Source organism: Choloepus didactylus, chromosome 8 (assembly GCF_015220235.1).
Source record: "Choloepus didactylus isolate mChoDid1 chromosome 8, mChoDid1.pri, whole genome shotgun sequence".
Taxonomy (NCBI): Eukaryota; Metazoa; Chordata; class Mammalia; order Pilosa; family Megalonychidae; genus Choloepus; species Choloepus didactylus.
In genome coordinates, this window is record NC_051314.1 from 104,584,123 (window position 1) to 104,603,328 (window position 19,206).

The 19,206-nt window shown below is 37.2% G+C and overlaps 1 protein-coding gene across 4 annotated transcripts in view; it reads right to left on the bottom strand.

Annotated features, from left to right (window-relative positions):
• Positions 1-19,206, bottom strand: part of CCDC91 (coiled-coil domain containing 91) — a 516,404-nt gene that overhangs the window by 464,844 nt on the left and 32,354 nt on the right. The window contains exon 1 of one of the 4 annotated variants that reach the window (XM_037844943.1): positions 7,477-7,686. The exons of the other annotated variants lie outside the window; for them this stretch is intronic. The gene's annotated coding sequence lies outside the window, so the exon portion shown is untranslated. Of the gene's footprint in view, positions 1-7,476; positions 7,687-19,206 lie in introns of those variants that run through there. 4 annotated transcript variants of the gene reach the window in all.

Consider the following 19,206-nt stretch of genomic DNA (forward strand, 5'->3'; position numbering starts at 1 on the left):
CACTGGCCAGATGACCATAAATTATTTAAATATTTTAAAAGCTCCATATTTGACAATCCACCATGCCAACCAAAACCTGCTTGTTTTACTGGGAGAGGAAAAACGTAATCAGTTTTCCACTTTTTTGGTAAGAAATCTTTTCGTCAAGTCTTCTGTTTAATTAGAGATTTTTTTTTTAATCTTCCTCTTAGGACAAAGTCATTCACAAAGTCAAAGGTAAAAGGTCAGGAGACATAAAAACAATGTCACATAAAACAAAAATCCCTATATTGTCTTATCTCCTTCTCCTCTTCTCATTTGACAACTTTTTCCTCATCACTCTTTACTCTCTTGGTCTTGACTATCATCAATATGCCAAAGACTCCAGAGCCAAGCAGGACCTTTCTACTAAGCTTTTTTATACAGTATTTGCTATCTGTCTTTCCCCAACTAGAACGCAAGTTCTATGAAGGCAGGAACCTTTGCCTATTCTCTTTACTGTGTACCCCAAGCCCCTGAACAGTGCCTAACACATTGCAGATGCTCTCTAAGTATCTATTAAAGAGATGAATTAATGAACAAACTCTCAAATAAAGGTGAGAGTCATTCTGGACTACCAACCTCTCCTCATATTCAATCAATCACTCCCTAAATTACTCTTGAATCTATGTACTTCCCTCAATCCCCTCCCCACCATTATCAGCCCCGACTATTCCATACAATTTTACTTTAACTGACTCAGATGTGGTCCTCTTCCACTAGCTTTCCTGTCTCCCCTTAACTGTCTAATCATGTGATCCAACTCACTCTACACAGAGCTGCCAATAAGGGTTTTTCCACATTGCCAATACAGAACTGCTAATGCAGACTTTTCAGATTCCTTTCCTCTGCTCAGTCCGTCATTGGTTTTCCCATGGTCTATAGAAGCCAACAAATTCCTAAGAATGGCATACACGATGCTTTATGATCTGATCCTCACCATCTCCTCCAGCCTCATCTCTCTACTACACACACACTTTACAATTAGCACCAAACCACTCACTGCTTTTTTTAAAATATCTCTACTATATGCCAACAGCTACACAGTTATAACTCCAAGCCAGAATATCTCTGCTGCGCTTTAGATTCCAATCAATTGCCTGTGACATCTCTTCTTAGATGTCTTATCAGCACCAAAAACTTTTAAAGTTGGAAATTAAACTCTTGATGTCCCACCCCAATTTGCCCGACCCAGTTTCCAACCTCTCACCTTTATCCGTGCTTTTTAAACCAAGCCTGAAATGTTATAGTTCTTTCTGTCTCATCCAACACATTCAATCCATCAACGAACACTTTTATTATTCCTCCAAAGCACATCTTTGCCCATCACCATTATCTCTCACTGGAACCATTTCAATAGTCTTTTATTTCCAAGCTTGGTATTCAAAGACCCAATCTCCATATAACTGAGCAGTCTTTTCCAATTGTGAACGGACTCATAAAATTTCCAGCTTAAAATCCTTTCATGGTTTCCCACTGCATTTGACATAAAATACAACCTGTAAGTATACCTTCCTCTGTAAACTTCCTCTCTTACCTTACCTTCCTCTCTAAACTCCTTTCATTGGACCTTCATTTTTTGGTCATATTAATGTTCTTTCAGTTATCCCACCAAACTCCTTTCTACCTCAGATCTTTGTGCATGCTGTTCTCCCTGTATCATATTCATCTGGCAGATTTCTATTCATCTTTCAAGTCTCAGATTCTACCGTTTCCTCAGAGAACTCCTCCCTGACCACTAATATCCCCACTCTCATGACAATATTTCCCCTGACAGCACTCTGTTCTTTTTTTTTTCCATAGTAGCTATAACATTTTATAATTATGCATTGTTTGTGTTGATTTATTTATTGTCCATCTCCTCCTGAGGCTATAACCTCAGGAGGGCTGGGACTAGGCATATATTGTTCACCACTGTTATCACCAGTATCTGGCATAAACTTTATATAATGAAAACTTGGTAAGTGAATGAGGCCACTCCTACCATACACCTTCTACTCATATTTCAGGAGTCAACCGATGTCAACTGCTCCAGGAAGTCTTTCCTGATCTTCCTCCCACTCCCATAAAGTTAATAAATGCCTACTATGTTCCATCTCTGTACTGTGTACACATTTCTACTACCGTATTAACACACTGTATTATAATGTATTCATTTACATTACTCTCACCTAATTGATTATGAGGTCCTAAAAAGTCCAGAGTGGCATTTATTTATGCATCCCTCAGTATCTAGTACAAGTATCTGAAACACAGAGCTCAATAAAGATTTCCATTTAGCTGAATTTTGCTTCTCAAAGTATCTTAGTTTTCCATTATTTAACTTCCATAGACTCAGGTTTATCAGTTTTTAAATCCTTGTTTATGCATCTATCAAAGTCTTTAATCTCAGTAAGGCCATCAAACATTTAGAAGAAAATATAGAGAAATGTCTTAAAGATCTTGTGATAGGAAGTGGTTTCCTAGACCTTACACCCGAAGCATGAGCAATGAAAGAAAAAAAATGATAAATGGGATCTCCTCAAAATTTAACACTTTTGTACATCAAAGGACTTTGTCAGAAAAGTAAAAAGGCAGCCTACACAATGGGAGACAATATTTGGAATCCACATATCAGATAAGAGTTTAATATCCAGAATATATAAAAAGAGCCTACAACTCAACCACAGAAAGACAAACAACTAAATAAAAAATGGGCAAAAGACATAGATAGATATTTTTCTGAAGAGGAAATACAAATGGCTCAAAAACATGAAAAGATGCTCAACTTCACTGGCTATTAGGGAAATGCAAATCAAAACCACAATGAGATAGCCTTTCACACCTACTAGAATGGACATTATCAATAAAACAAAAAATTACAAGTGCTGGAGAGGTTGTGGATACTTATTCACTGTTGGTGGAAGGCAGAATAGTGCAGCTACTCTGGAAAGCAGTGTGGCAGTTCCTCAGGAAGCTAAGTACAGTACTGCCATATGATCCAGCAATTCCATTACCAGGTATACACTCAGAGGAAATGAAAGCTAAGACACAAACAGACATTTATAAACCTATTTATAGCGGCATTATTCACAACTGCTAAGAGATGGAAACAGCCCAAATGCCCATCAATGGACAAGTGGATAAACAAACTGTGATATATACACACGATGGAATATTATGCAGCTGTAAGACAGAACAAAGTAGCATAACATGTAAGAACATGGATGAACCCTGAGGACGTTATGTTGAGTGAACTTAGTCAGAAACAAAAGGACAAATATTGTATGGTCTCATTAATACAAACTAACATTAATGAGTAAACTTTTAGACTCAAAAGCTTAGAACACAGGTTGTCAGCAGATACAAAGAGGGTAGAGATCAGGCATTTGATGCTGAAGGAGTATAGAAGGTTCAACAGGCAATGATAGTGACTAAATGTACAAATATAAAAATGTTGTTACATGTGGAAGAACAAATGAATGTCAACCTTGCAAGGTGCTGAAAAAGGGATGGTATTGGGAAAAAATATAATCAAAGCAAACTGGAGTCTACAGTTAACAGTAACAATGAAATATGCTTCCATTAAACATAACAAAGGCAAAAGGCTAAATGTCTATGAGAGGGGGTTATAAAAGAGGGGTATGGGATTCTTGGCAGTGTTGTTGTTGTCTGACATTATTATATTGTATGGTATTTTAATTTTTTTTGCCTTTTTTATTATTCTTTTTAAAAAAATTTTTTTGAAGTAATGAGTATGTTCAAGTGCTGATTGTGGCGATGAATGTACAACTATATGATGACACTGTGAACAACTGATTGTACACTGTGGATGATTGTATGGTATGTGGATATATCTCTATAAAATTGTAGCGGAAAATATAAACAGAGGGATACAAGTGCTGGAGAAAACATGGAGAGAGGGATGTATCTATTTACTGCTTGTGGGGAAGTAGAATGGAGTAGCCTATCTAGAGGACAGTGTGGCAGTTCCACACGAAGCTAGGTATGTGAGTGCCATAGGTCCTGCAACCTCATTATGGGGTAGATACTTGGAAGATGTGAGAGCAGGGACAAGAATGGACATTTGCACACTGGTGTTTATGGTGGCAGATTCATGATTTGCAACGATGGAGGTGGCCTAAGGGTACACTGACTGATGAACAGAATGGTGAACTGTGGTGTATGCATACAATAGAATATTGAGCAGCTGCAAGAAGGAATGAAGCTATGAGACAAACAACTAGGTGAATGGATCTTGAAGACAGCATTTCGAGTGAAGTACACCAGAAACAAAAAGACAAACATTATATGCCTCACTAATATAGTCTAACTAATGTGTAAACTCTTGAAAATTGAATTTTAGGGCACAGCTTATCAGGAATGTTTATTGTAATGGTCTCTAGATTGTAAGCTCTTAAAGCAGTCATATCTATTCCTGAGTTGTAATGGTTATCTCTAAATTCTGAGGTGCTGAACTGTTTGTATATAATCTGGTTGGTCTCTGTGTGACACCTGAAACTCAGAGCTAGAGCTTGGCAGCTATGAATGTCAGCATTACCTCATACAGCAACTGTTAAAATGCTGAAAAAAAGAGTTCAGACCTCAATTACAGATATGAATGAAGTGGATCTGGTTAGGACTAAGGCAAATCAGACCAAAGAGTAAAGGACGATACTGTGTTTTAAAACTTCAACTTCTGTGTGAGACCAAGGGAAGAGATGTTTATTTGGTACAGGACCTATATTTTCTGTAACACACTGAATAATTTAACTTGTATGGTCAGTTTATTCAAACATCGCAATTACATGGAACTTTGAATAGGAAGTGAGACAAGTTAGTGTGAAATTCCAATACATCCCAAAGTAATCTGGGCAGAGAATGAGGTTATATTTGCAGGGAACCCGAGGAACTAGGGAAAAATGCGGAAATGTTGGACTTCCCCACCTGGGTTGTTACTGGTGTTCTCGCAAATGTTGGGAACTGACAGTTTGGTAGGATGAACCCTTTGATCTCGGGGCGTACCCTTGTGAAGTTTGTTGCTGCAAAGGAGAGGCTGAGCCTACTTATAAATGTGCCTAAGAGTCTCTCCCAGAGAACCTCTTTGTTGCTCAGATATGGCTCTCGCTCTCTCTAAGCTCACATGGCCCTCCCCACCACGTGGGACTTGACTCCCAGGGGTATAAATCTCTGGCAATGTGGGACATGGCTTCTGGAGATGAGCCTGGACATGGCATTGTAGGATTAAGAAAATCTTCTTGACCAAAAGGGGGAAGTGAAATGAAACAAAACAAAGTTTCAATGGCTGACAGATTTCAAACGGCATTGAGAGGTCACTCTGGAGGGCCTTCTTATGCATTACATAAATACCCCTTCTTAGTTTTTTTTTTCATTTTTCAAATAACTTTATCAAAAACTTTTAAAAAGACAATAAAAAAACATTTCAAACAAAACCAAAACAAAGGAATAAGAAAAAAAAAACAAATAACCTAAAATAACTACACTACTTCCATAATGTTCCTACTCTACCCAAAGAAAATATACAGACTACAACCCAGCAAAGGAATAAGAAAAACAGATAACCTAAGATAACTACATTTCTGTGAACTTGTTCCTACCATACCCACCTTTTTAGTTTTTAGTGTATTGGAATAGCTAGAAGCAAATACTTGGAACTGTCAAACTGCTACCCAGTAGCCTTGATTCTTGAAGACAAACGCATAACTACATAGCTTACATGGTGCAACCATGTGATTATGAAAACTTTGTTGCTCACACTCCTTGTCAAGTGTATGGACAGATGAGTAGAAAAATGGTGACAAATGAAAAATAGGGTGGAATGGCGGGGTGGAATGTTTTGGGTGTTCTTTTTTACTTGTATTTATCTTTTTTTTTTTTTTGGATCAAGAAAAATGTTGAAAAGTTGATTCTGGTAAGGAATGCACAACTACATGATGGTACTGTGAATAGCTGATTGCACACTGCAGATGACTGTAGGGTGTGTGAATATATCTCAATAAAACTTAAAAAAAAAAAAAGTCTTTAATCTGCTAACAGTGTCCCTTAATGGAAAAAAGACTTATTCACCAAGGGAAATATTATTTGCTTCCTCACATTTTCCCAAAATTGTATAAAACTTTTTCTAACCATTAATTTTCACTTCTCTTTGAATTAAAAGAACCGATATCCCTAAGACATTTTTTTTAATCTGATCCTGACTTGAGTATGAATCATCTGTAATTTTTTTCATCTCCAAACGTAATAAATAAATGAATCTCAGGATAGGCTAATGTAAAAATGAAAAAGCATCTTTAGTAATCATAATATTTGCAAACCACTTATGTATTTCTCAAACTGAAAGGTGATACAAATGAAGTACAAAAAGTCACATATGTTCACATTCTAAGAAACCAAAAATATAATGCAACAATATTTAATACCACCTTCTTACCAACTAAAAGCAACAAGCAACCCAATCTATTTTATAGCACAGGAAAGCAATACTCTCAATTATGACCTTCAGGTATCACAAGATGCTAAGCAATTCATTAAAATGCTAAAAAAAACTTTTCTTTGATTACGAAGGCATCAAAATCCACAAATAAATTTTCTAGAGATTTTCAGCAAATTCAAGAAAAAAATGGAGCATCTGATTATCTTTCTTTTATGAGAAAATCTCATTAAATAGAAAATCCAATTTCTCCAAGTAATATGGTTCAGGAACAGCACACACTAAGTGTTCAATAAATGTTTCTTTATTTTCCCATCTCAGTGTAATCATTTTGGAAATTCATTTAACTTCTTAGCCACGATTTACATGGCTTAACTAAAAATTTCCTGTTAAGATGAACCAATTACATAAAGATAAAAGGGCAAATAATATAATGGCTAATAATGTTCTATGTCTGTGATATACCATTTATTATCAACAAAAACAGCTTACATTCTACCTTATCAGATCTCTTGCAGTGATTCAATCAACAATTTAACATTTGATACATTTATTAATTCCTATGTACACTGTAGCCACTGCCCTAAAAATTTGAATAATGATTTTTATCTTGTGGAATCCTCACCACACTTAGAAAATTTCCATTATTATTTAATAAATAATTTTGATACACATGGGAAATTTTTACATATTTGAATTACAATCTCCAAGTGGAACACTTACATGAGGCTGTAGCATACCCTAATTGTTGAAGATGAGGCAAAAAGGTAGAATATAAGTGTAAGTGAGGTAAAGAGGAAAGTGGACCATTAAAATATTGAACAATGACAGCAGGAAGAGTGGAGTAACAAACTCTAAACATCCATTCCTACATAAGAGCAATGAGAACAGCAGCAAAAACTGTCAGAATCAACTTTTTCAGAAGTCTAGAAATTAACCAAAGTCCAACAAAAATCCAGGGAGGATACATACAAGAAAAATAGCTGAATCTCAATTATAACTGTGAGCCTTCCGGCATTTTAACTTACCCTATTCCCATTTATCTCTCCCCAGCACCACGACAGTCCTGAAAACCAACAACTTCACGATCATGATGAAATCCAGCAGCCTAGCAGCCACCAGAGGTGAAATGCAGTTAGAGTTCCTCCAAAGCTCCATCCAGATAATTGCCATTACTTGACCTGTCTGGCAGTTTCTTGGAGAATTCCAGTTCCTCTGCTTCTCTTTATGTGACCTGACTCAGAGCTCTCCCAGTGCCAGCAGACTTTGCCCCAGGTATATTTGTTGAAAACAATCAAGGCCAATTGTGTGACATCACAGCTAGCTCTAATAGAACAGTTGGAACAAAAAACAAACTGACCAAAACCTTAAAATAAAAAGCTGGGGAATGAGATGTTGTGGTGGATTTAAAGCTGTATGTACCCCAGAAAAACATGTTCTTAAATCTAATCCGTTCTGTGTGTAAACTCATTGTAAGTAGGATCTTCTGATAAGACTACTTCAGTAAAAGGTGTGACACACCTCATTCAGGATGGCACTTAATCTAATTACTGGAGTCCTAATAAATGGAATGAATACAGAGAGAAAAAGAAAAAGCCACAGAAACACGAAGCTAAAAGCAAGGAAGCCCAGAAGACAAGGAACAGACCAGCAGATGCTGCCATGTGCCTTGCCACGAGACAGAGGAACTGAAGATTGCTGGCAGCCAGCCTTTGGGAAGAAAGCATTGCCCTGATGATGCCTTGATTTGGACATTTTTTTGGACTCTAACCATAAGCGAATAAACACCCATTGTCTAATCCAAGCCATTGCATGATAATTTGCTTTCAGCAATCTAGAAAACTAAAACAGATGCCCATGGGGATGTTGAAGATCTGTGACATATTCCTGAATTTCTAGAGGGCCAAGAGCATGCCTAGGTCTGTGCATATGCCCAAGGCATAAGCTGTCACCTTTGGCTAACCCTGATGCACTGAAAGTGAAGGCTATTGCAGATTTGTAAAATGCCTACCAAAGCACTGAATGAGTGCCCCATTATGAACATGGACCCTTAGCAAAGGCAGGGAGACATATCAATCCCAGAATTTAAGGAAATCACTGTCTAATCATTAATTGATGCATAACTAACCACACAGATTTCAGTGGCCACAAAGGACAAAGAATACAGACTTCACAGATAAAGTTCAGAAAAGTCACTAAATAAACAAATAGCAGCAACAACAAATGCTGATGAGGATGGAGCAGAATCTGATTTCTAGAGTGGCAACATCATATTATTTAAAAGATCAAGTTTTAAACAAAAAAGTATAAGACATGCAAAGAAACAAAAAAAGTATTGCCCATACACAGGGTAAAAAAAGGCAATCAACAAACACTGTCCCTGAGAAATTTCAGACATTGAACTTACTAGACAAAGACATTAAAGTCATGTTGAAAGAACTAAAGGAAGAGGTAAAGAAGTAAAGGAAAGTATGAAAACAATGTCACACAGAATAGAGATTATCAATAAAGAGACAGAAATTATAAAAAGAACCAAATAGGAGGATCCAAGATGGTGTATCAGGAGAGACAAAGCAAAATATTTCTCTGTGAAAAACACTAGATAAAATAAAGTGCTCCAGAATACCAGCTCCAGGGCTGTACCAGCTGGACAAGGCCTGCTATGTCCACAGTGACTGTGCACTTGGTGAAACCAAGAGTCTGCGTTCACAAATAAGTGAGTGAGGTTGCTGGGGTTACAGCAGCCATGCCGTGGTGGGGAGAAAACTGGGGTTGACCTTTGGAGGCGAGTTAGTTTAAAAACCCCAAAAGCAGCTGTGGATCCGGCAGCGAGAGCCACACAGTCAAGTGCAGTGGGGAGTGCTTTCCACACCCCGGGCACCCGCCTCAGTATCTAGTGTGGACAACAGCCATTCACACACTCGCAGCCAATTGTCCCAGAGCTGGGAAGGCGGAGGTCCGTGCAAGTGGGAAGTTACCACGCCATGTACAGCCATCTTTTCAGCGGGCTGGGAGATGCCCCTGTGTGCTGCTACAACCCAGAGCTACCCTAGGGGACTCCACTCGCCTCTGAAATTGCACAGTCTTCCTTCGCAGAGGCCCGCGGACTGCACGGCTTGGAGGCAGGTCCAGCACGGAAGTAACAAGGGCCCTACACCAATCCCAAGGACTTGTGCACCCACAGCAGAGAGAGGCTGTGGGGAGTCTGAGCCAAAGGATTGGACTCCTGAAACAGCTGTAAGTCTCCAGGAACAGCTAGGACAGTTGAGTCTTAAAACTGCCTTCCCTCCCTAACTACACCCCCACCTTCAGGTCTGGCTGCAACAACTGCACACACAAATTTGGTACGCTGACTGCACCCACACAAGATTCGGACCCCCACTCACGAAAGTTGGGGAGAACTGGCTCAGGGGCACCGTCTGCTGATAAGTTAGGGGAAGTGCACTCCAACAAGCTGTAGCTCTGAAAAATTATAGATAATTGTTAAAATAAGCCTGCATACCCTAAAAGAACCCTATCAAGATATGCCAAGAGGCCAAAAACAACAGAAAATTTTAAAGCATATAAAGAAACCGGAAGATATGGATAACCAAAACCCAAACACCCAAATCAAAAAATCAGAGAAGACACAGTACTTGGAGCAGTTAATCAAAGAAGTAATCACAAACAATGAAATAATGGCACAGGATATAAAGGACATGAAGAATACCCCAGAAGAGCATGAAGAAGAATTTGCAAGCGTAAATTAAAAAAATAGAAGACCTTATGGAAATAAAAGAAACTGTTGATCAAATTAAAAAGATTCTGGATACACACAGTACTAGATTGGAGGAAGCTAAGGAAAGAATAAGTGAACTGGAAGAGTCCAGGCTTCAAAGCGAAAGTACTAAAGGAAGAATGGAGGAAAAAAATCAAAATATTCAAAATGGATTTCAGTGATATGATGGACAGCAGGAAGCACATAAATATAAGAATCACTGGTCATCCAGAAGGGGAAGAGAAGTATAAAGGCCAAGGGAAACAACACAAGACTAAGTAGTGACTACTCGGTGGCCACCATGGAGGCAAGAAGGCAGTGGTAAAACATATTTAAAATTCTGACAGAGAAAAACTGCCAACCCAGAACTCTCTATCTAGCAAAGCGGTCTTTTAAATTTGAGGGAGAGCTCAAAATCTTCACAAACAAATACTGAGAGAATTTGCTAACAAGAGACCTGCCCTATAAGAGACACTAAACGGAGCCCTAACGCGAGAGAAACAAAGAAAGGAGAGACAGATATGCAGAAGGGTTCAGAACTAAAGAGATTTACTAAGGGTACGTTAAAGGAAATAAAGAGAGAGAGGAAAAAAATATATCTGACAAACAAAAACAAATGATAAGATGGCTGATTAAAGAAATGGCTTTACACTAGTAACACTGAATGTGACTGGATTAAACTCTCCAATTAAAAGATATAGATTGGCAGAATGGATCAAAAAACATAATCATCAATATGTTGCTTATAAGTGGCTCATCTTAGACCCAGAGACAAAAGAAATGGAAAGTGAAAGGACAGAAAAAAAATATCCCATGCAAGCTACAGCCAAAAGAAGGCAGGAGTAGCAATATTAATCTCAGAAAAAATAGACTTTAAATGCAAGAACGTAACAAGAGACAAAGCAGGTCACTATATACTAATAAAAGGGACAATTCAACAAGAAACAACAATCATAAATGTCTAGGCACCTAATCAAGGTGCCCCAAAATACATGAGACCAACACTGGCAAAACTGAAAGAAGCAATAGATGTTTCCATAGTAATTGTGGGAGACTTCAATACATCACTCTCTCTTATACATAAATCAACCAGACAGAGGACCAATAAGGAAAATAACAATCTAAACAATTTGATAAATGAATATGAATTAACAGACATATACAGAACATTACATCCCAAATCACCAGGATACACATTCTTCTTTACTGCTCATGGAACATTCTCCAGAACAAATCATATGCTGGGCCATAAAACAAGCATCATTAAATTTAAAAAGATTGAAATTATTCAAAGCACATTCTCTGATCACAATGAAATAATCACAATGAAATACAATTAGAACTCAACAGCCATCAGAGACTTAGAAAAGTGACAAATATCTGGAGGCTAAACAATACACTCCTGAACAATCAGTGAGTTAAAGAAGAAATCGCAAGAAAAATTTCTAAATATATGGAGACAAATGAAAATGAGAATACAACATATCAAAACTTATGAGATGCAGCAAAAGCGGTATTGAGGGGGAAATTTATAGCTCTAAATGCATACATTAAAGAGCAAGAAAGAGCTAAAACCAAAGGACTAATGGAACAACTGAAGAAGTTATAAAATGAACAGCAAACTAATCCTAAACAAAGTAGAAGAAAAAAAAATAACAAGGATTAAATGAGAAATAAATGACATAGAAAACAAAAAAACAATAGAGAGAATACATAACACTAAAAGTTGGTTCTTTGAGAAGATCAACAAGATTGACAAGCCCCTAGCTAGACTGACAAAATCAAAAAAGAGAGAAGGCCCAAATAAACAAAATAATAAATGAGAGAGGTGACACTGCGGATCCGGAAGAAATTTTAAAAATTATAAGAAGATACTATGAACAACTGTATGCCAACAAACTGTAGAGGAAATGGACAATTTCCTGGAAACACATGAACAACCTAGACTGACCAGAGAACAGAAGACCTCAACCAACCAATAACAACCAAAGAGATCCAATCAGTCATCAAAAAACTTCCCACAAATAAATGCCCAGGGACAGATGACTTCACAGAGGAATTCATCAAACTTTCCAAAACAAACTGACACCAATCTTCATTAAACTCTTACAAAACACTAAAGAAAATGGAACACTACCTAACTCATTTTATGACGCTAACATCACTCTAATACCAAAACCAGGTAAAGACACTACAAGAAAGGAAAACTACAGGCCAATCTCCCTAATGAATATAGATGCAAAAATTCTCAACAAAATACTTGCAAATCATATCCAAAGACACATCAAAAAAAAATCATACACATTACCAAGTGGGGTTCGTCCCAGGCAAGCAAGGATGGTTCGGCATAAGAAAATCAATCAATGTAATACAACAATCATTAACAAATCATAAGGGAAAAAATCAAATGATCATCTCAACAGATGCTGCAGCATTTGACAAAATCCAGCATCTTTTTTTGATAAAAAAAAAAACAAACACTTCAAAAGGTAGGAATTGAAGGAAACTTCCTCAATATGTAAAACCTACAGCCAGTATAGTACTCAGTGGTGAGAGACTGAAAGCCTTCCCTCTAAGATCACGAATGAGAAAAGGATACCCACTGTCACCACTGCTATTCAACATTGTACTAGAAGTGTTAGCCAGAGCAATCTGGCAAGACAAAGAAATAAAAGGCATCCAAAATGGAAAGGAAGAATTAAGACTGTCATTATTTGCTGTGCCGGTTTGAGTGTATTGTGTCCCCCAAATGCCATTATCTTTGTGGTTTTGTGTGGGGCAGGCGTTTTGGTGATGGTTGGATTTGCTTGGAATGTGCCCCACCCAGCTGTGGGCAATGATTCTGATGAGATGTTCTCATGGAGGCGTGGCCCCACCCATTCGGGGTGGGCCTTGATCGGTGGAGTTACATAAATGAGCTGACTCGGGGGGAGGAAGAGAGTGCAGCTGGGAGTGATGTTTTGAAGAGGAGCAAGCTTGCTAGAGAGGAACGTCCTGGGAGAAAGCCGTTTTGAGGCCGGAGCTTTGGAGCAGATGCCAGCTGCCTTCCTAGCTAACAGAGGTTTTCCGGAGGCCATTGGCCATCCTCCGGTGAGGGTACCTGATTGCTGATGTGTTGCCTTGGACGCTTTGTGGCCTTAAGACTGTAACTGTGTAGCAAAATAAATCCCCGTTTTATAAAAGCCAATCCATCTCTGGTGTTTTGCATTCTGCAGCATTAGCAAACTAGGATATTTGCATATGATAAGATTTTATATCAGGAAAATCCTGAGAAATTGACCACAGCTTTAGCAAAGTTGACGGATACAGATTATATGAACATTACTGACTTATGTGCATTACACTAGAAATGACCTAGCTGAAGATACACTCAAGAAAAAGAAACCATTTTCAATAGCAACAAAAAAAATTAAGTACCAAGGAATGAACTTAACCAAGGATGTAAAAGACCTATATATGTAGAAAACTACATAACTTTACTAAAAGAAAGAGAAGGGGACCTAAAAAGATGCAAAAATATTCCTTGTTCATGGATAGGAAGGCTAAATGTCATTAAGATGTCAATTCTATGCAAGTTCACCTACAGATTCAATGCAATTTCTATCAAAATTCCAACAACCTACTTTGCAGACTTGGAAAAGCTAGCTCTCAAATTTATTTGGAAGGGGAAAATGCCTCAAATTGCTAAAAACATTCTAAAAAAGAAAAAACAAAGTGGGAGGACTTACACTCCCTGACTTTGAAGCTTATTATAAAGCCACAGTAGACAAATAGCATGGTACTGGCACAAAGATAGACATACTGATCAACGGAATCCAGTTGAGAATTTGGAGACAGACCCCCAGATCTACAGTCAACTGATCTTTGATAAGGCCCCCAAAACCACTAAACTGGGACATTAGTCTTCAACAAATGGGGCTGGGAGAACTGGATATCCATATCCAAAAGAATGAAAGAGGACCCCTACCTCACACCCTACACAAAAATTAACTCAAAATGGATTAAAGACCTCAATATAGGAGACAGTACCATAAAACTCCTAGAAGATAATGTCGGGAAACATCTTCAAGACCTTGATTGAGAAGGTCACTTCCTAGACTTATAACCAAAGCACAAGCAACAAAAGAAAAAATAGATAAATGGGAACTCCTCAAACTTAAAAGCTTCTGTACCTCAAAGGAATTTGTCAAAAAGGTGAAAAGGCAGCCAACTCAATGGAAAAAATTTTTGGAAACCATGTATCTGACAAAAGACTGATATCTTGCATATATAAAGAAATCCTACAACTCAATGACAATAGTACAGTCGGCTCATTTATAAAATGGGCAAAAGATATGAAAAGACAGTTCTCTGAAGAGGAAATACAAATGGCCAAGAAACACATGAAAAAATGTTCAGCTTCACTAGCAATTAGAGAGATGCAAATTAAGACCACAATAAGATACCATCTAACACCGGTTAGAATGGCTGCCATTAAACAAACAGGAAACTACAAATGCTGGAGGGGATGTGGAGAAATTGGAACTCTTATTCATTGTTGGTGGGACTGTATAATGGTTCAGCCACTCTGGAAGTCAGTCTGGCAGTTCCTTAGAAAACTAGATATAGAGTTACCATTCGATCCAGCGATTGCACTTCTCGGTATATACCCGGAAGATCGGAAAGCAGTGACACGAACAGATATCTGCACGCCAATGTTCATAGCAGCATTATTCACAATTGCCAAGAGATGGAAACAACCCAAATGTCCTTCAACAGATGAGTGGATAAATAAAATGTGGTATATACACACGATGGAATACTACGCGGCAGTAAGAAGGAACGATCTCGTGAAACATATGACAACATGGATGAACCTTGAAGACATAATGCTGAGCGAAATAAGCCAGGCACAAAAAGAGAAATATTATATGCTACCACTAATGTGAACTTTGAAAAATGTAAAAGAAATGGTTTATAATGTAGAATGTAGGGGAACTAGCAATAGAGAGCAATTAAGGAAGGGGGAACAATAATCCAAGAAGAACAGATAACCTATTTAATGTTCTGGGGATGCCCAGGAATGACTATGGTCTGTTAATTTCTGATGGATATAGTAGGAGCAAGTTCACAGAAATGTTGCTATATTAGGTAACTTTCTTGGGGTAAAGTAGGAACATGTTGGAAGTAAAGCAGTTATCTTAGGTTAGTTGTCTTTTTCTTACTCCCTTGTTATGGTCTCTTTGAACTGTTCTTTTATTGTATGTCTGTTTTCTTTTTAACTTTTTTTTCATACAGTTGATTTAAAAAAGAAGGGAAAGTTAAAAAAAAAAAAAAAAAAGAAAAGAAAAACAAGGAAAAAAAAAAAGATGTAGTGCCCCCTTGAGGAGCCTGTGGAGAATGCAGGGGTATTGGCCTACCCCACCTCCATGGTTGCTAACATGACCACAGACATAGGGGACTGGCGGTTTGATGGGTTGAGCCCTCTACCACAGGTTTTACCCTTGGGAAGACGGTTGCTGCAAAGGAGAGTCTAGGCTTCCCTATGGTTGTGCCTCAGAGCCTCCTCCCGAATGCCTCTTTGTTGCTCAGATGTGGCCCTCTCTCTCTAGCTAAGCCAACTTGAAAGGTGAAATCACTGCCCTCCCCCCTACGTGGGATCAGACACCCAGGGGAGTGAATCTCCCTGGCAACGTGGAATATGACTCCCGGGGAGGAATGTAGACTTGGCATCGTGGGACGGAGAACATCTTCTTGACCAAAAGGGGGATGTGAAAGGAAATGAAATAAGCTTCAGTGGCAGAGAGATTCCAAAAGGAGCCGAGAGGTCACTCTGGTGGGCACTCTTATGCACACTTTAGACAACCCTTTTTAGGTTCTAAAGAATTGGGGTAGCTGGTGGTGGATACCTGAAACTATCAAACTACAACCCAGAACCCATGAATCTCGAAGACAGTTGTATAAAAATGTAGCTTATGAGGGGTGACAATGGTTTTGGGAAAGCCATAAGGACCACACGCCACTTTGTCTAGTTTATGGATGGATGAGTAGAAAAATAGGGGAAGGAAACAAACAGACAAAGGTACCCAGTGTTCTTTTTTACTTCAATTGCTCTTTTTCACTCTAATTATTATTCTTGTTATTTTTGTGTGTGTGCTAATGAAGGTGTCAAGGATTGATTTGGGTGATGAATGTACCACTATGTAATGGTACTGTAAACAATCGAAAGTACGATTTGTTTTGTATGACTGCGTGGTATGTGAATATATCTCAATAAAATGAAGATTAAAAAAAATAAAATAAAATAAAAGACAAATGCATAAAGCAAGATTTATAAATCTGTATTGATAAGCCTACAGTATAGGATGATGAAATCTGTTTGACAACAATAGCACAAAGGACAGGGAATGGCGCTACATAAGAGCAATATTTTTATAAACTATTGAAATTAAATTGGTATTAATCCAGTCTAGGTTGCTATAAATTGTTAACTGTAATACCCAGTGCAACCACTAAGAAAACAACTCCAAATGTTTCTAGTAAAAGGAATGAAAAGAAAATTAAAATGTTACACTAGAAAATATCTACTTAATACAAACAATAATGGAGAAATTAAGGAACAAAAAAATGATATAAGACATAGAAAACAAACAGCAAAACAGATCACATAAGTCCTACCTTATCAATAACTGCATTAAATATAACTGGGTTAAACACTCCAATGAGAGTCAGAGATTGACAGGATAAAAAAGCATGAATCAACTACCTGCTGTCTACAACAGACACATTTGAGATTCAAAGACAACAAATAAGATCTGGGAAAACCTAAATACTTCATAACCAACATACAGAATCATATTCTATCAACAATCCAAGGTTTGGAGCAACAAGTTAAAAAATCTATAAGTCAGTCAAAGATCTGATTTTCATTCATTCAATCATTATTTAATAAAAACCCACTATGTGCTAGTGAAGAATACATTGACAAATAAAACCATTATGCTGGAGTAAATAAGAAAATATATTTTTATGTAGTACATATAATATAAACTACAAAGTTAAAAGTGTTGAAATCCCAAGCAAATCCTTACTTCTTTATCCCTCAGATGCCTTAGGTCCTTGTTTGATATACCTCCTTATATCAGCTCCCCTAACTCATCCTTCATTTTCCCTTTTATTCATTCACGCAAAAAAATATTAACATCTATGATGCTCACGGCACCTGCTAGATGCTACAGATAAAATGGCAAGTAAAAACACATACGACCCGTGCCCTCATGGAACTTAAAATCTGGCAAGGAGAGATATATTAATCATATAATCACATAAGCAAATGTGTAAGTGCATCAACCACAATAAATATTGCAAAGATTAAGAGAAAAAAAAAAAAAAAAGAAATCTGAACTACTCAGGGAGGTCAGGCAAGGTTTTCCTCAGGAAGAAGCCTTAAGTAAAGACCTAAAGATTGAGTAGGAGACACTTCCAATTAAACATGGAAGATTTAACATCCTTGTCTACTACCATTCTCTTTCAAAAACCCACTAAAAAAGCACAGGTATATGAACTGGCAATACACTGAATTCTCCAAGTGACCAATGAATAGACAAGAAAATGTTCACTTTCACTGTTAATCAGGGATATGTTAATTAGCAAGATCTACAAAAGCAATAACACCAAGTGTTGGCAAAGATGAGGAGCCACACACTGAGATACTGAGAGTAAAAACTGGTGTAATCACTTTGGAGAATAATTTTATGATATCTAATTTGAAGATGTTCTTACCCTAAAATCAACAAATTTTCTAGTATTACAGATGCTGGAGATATTCTCTCATGTGTAGAAGAGAAGCTGTACAAGAAAGTTCATTGACACACAATTTAAAACAGCAAAAAAAAAATAGCAACAACTACAGGAAAATGGATTGATAAATAATAGAATAGTCATATAACACAATAAAGCAATGAATACAGATAAACTAGAGTTATATGTATCAACATGGATAAATTTCATAAACATTGTTGAATGAACAGAAATAGCAGAAAGATACATAAAATATGACACCATTTACATGAAGTTTTTTAAAAAGTTAAACGCCACCACATACTTTTTTATGAATACACACCCTCAGTAAATGTAGAAAAACGTATGGAAATGATGAACTACAACTTCATAATAGTGCTAATCTCTCACGATGGGGAGAAGGAGGTGAGTTCCAGGGCTTACAGTATATCAGTAATTTTCTATTACTCCTTTAAAAAATATGAAGCAAAGAGGAAAATGTTAAAATTAGAAAAAATGAGTGGTAACTATATTGGATATTAATTAAATTTGCTATTATTTGTAAAGCCTTTGAACAGTGCCAAGGAAACATTAACACTATATAAGTATCTTAAAAGGTAGAGAATTATTACCTATATGCTTGAAATATTTAACTAAAAACTTTAGTGAAAAAGTCTACCTCACATTTACAAAAATTAACTCAAAAAGGAACCAATAACCTAATCATAAGAACTAAAATGATACAACTTTTAAAAAGAAAACTTAGGGGTAAATCTTCACAACTTTGGATTTAGCAATGGGTTCTAAGATACGACACCAAAAGCAAAAGCAATAAAAGAAAAATGGTTAAATTAGACTTCATCAAAATTAAAAACTTTTGTGCATCACGGGACATTACCAAGAAAGAGAAAAGACACCCAATGGAATGGGAGAAAAGTCATACAACTGATAAGGCTCTAGAATTCAGAATACATAAAGAATTCTTACAAGTCACAACATCAGACAATCAATCCAATTAAAAAAAAAAAAAAAAAAAAAAAACGGGCAAAGCACCTGAATAGGCATTTCTCCAAAAATGAGACATACAAATGGCCAACAAGCACATGAAAAGATGCTCAACTTCAGTTAGGCACTAGAGAAATGCAAATCAAAATCGCAATAAGGTGCCACTTCACACCCACTAGGATGCTCCAACCAAAAAAAACAGGGAAAATAACAAGTGTTGACAAGGATGAGGAGAAAC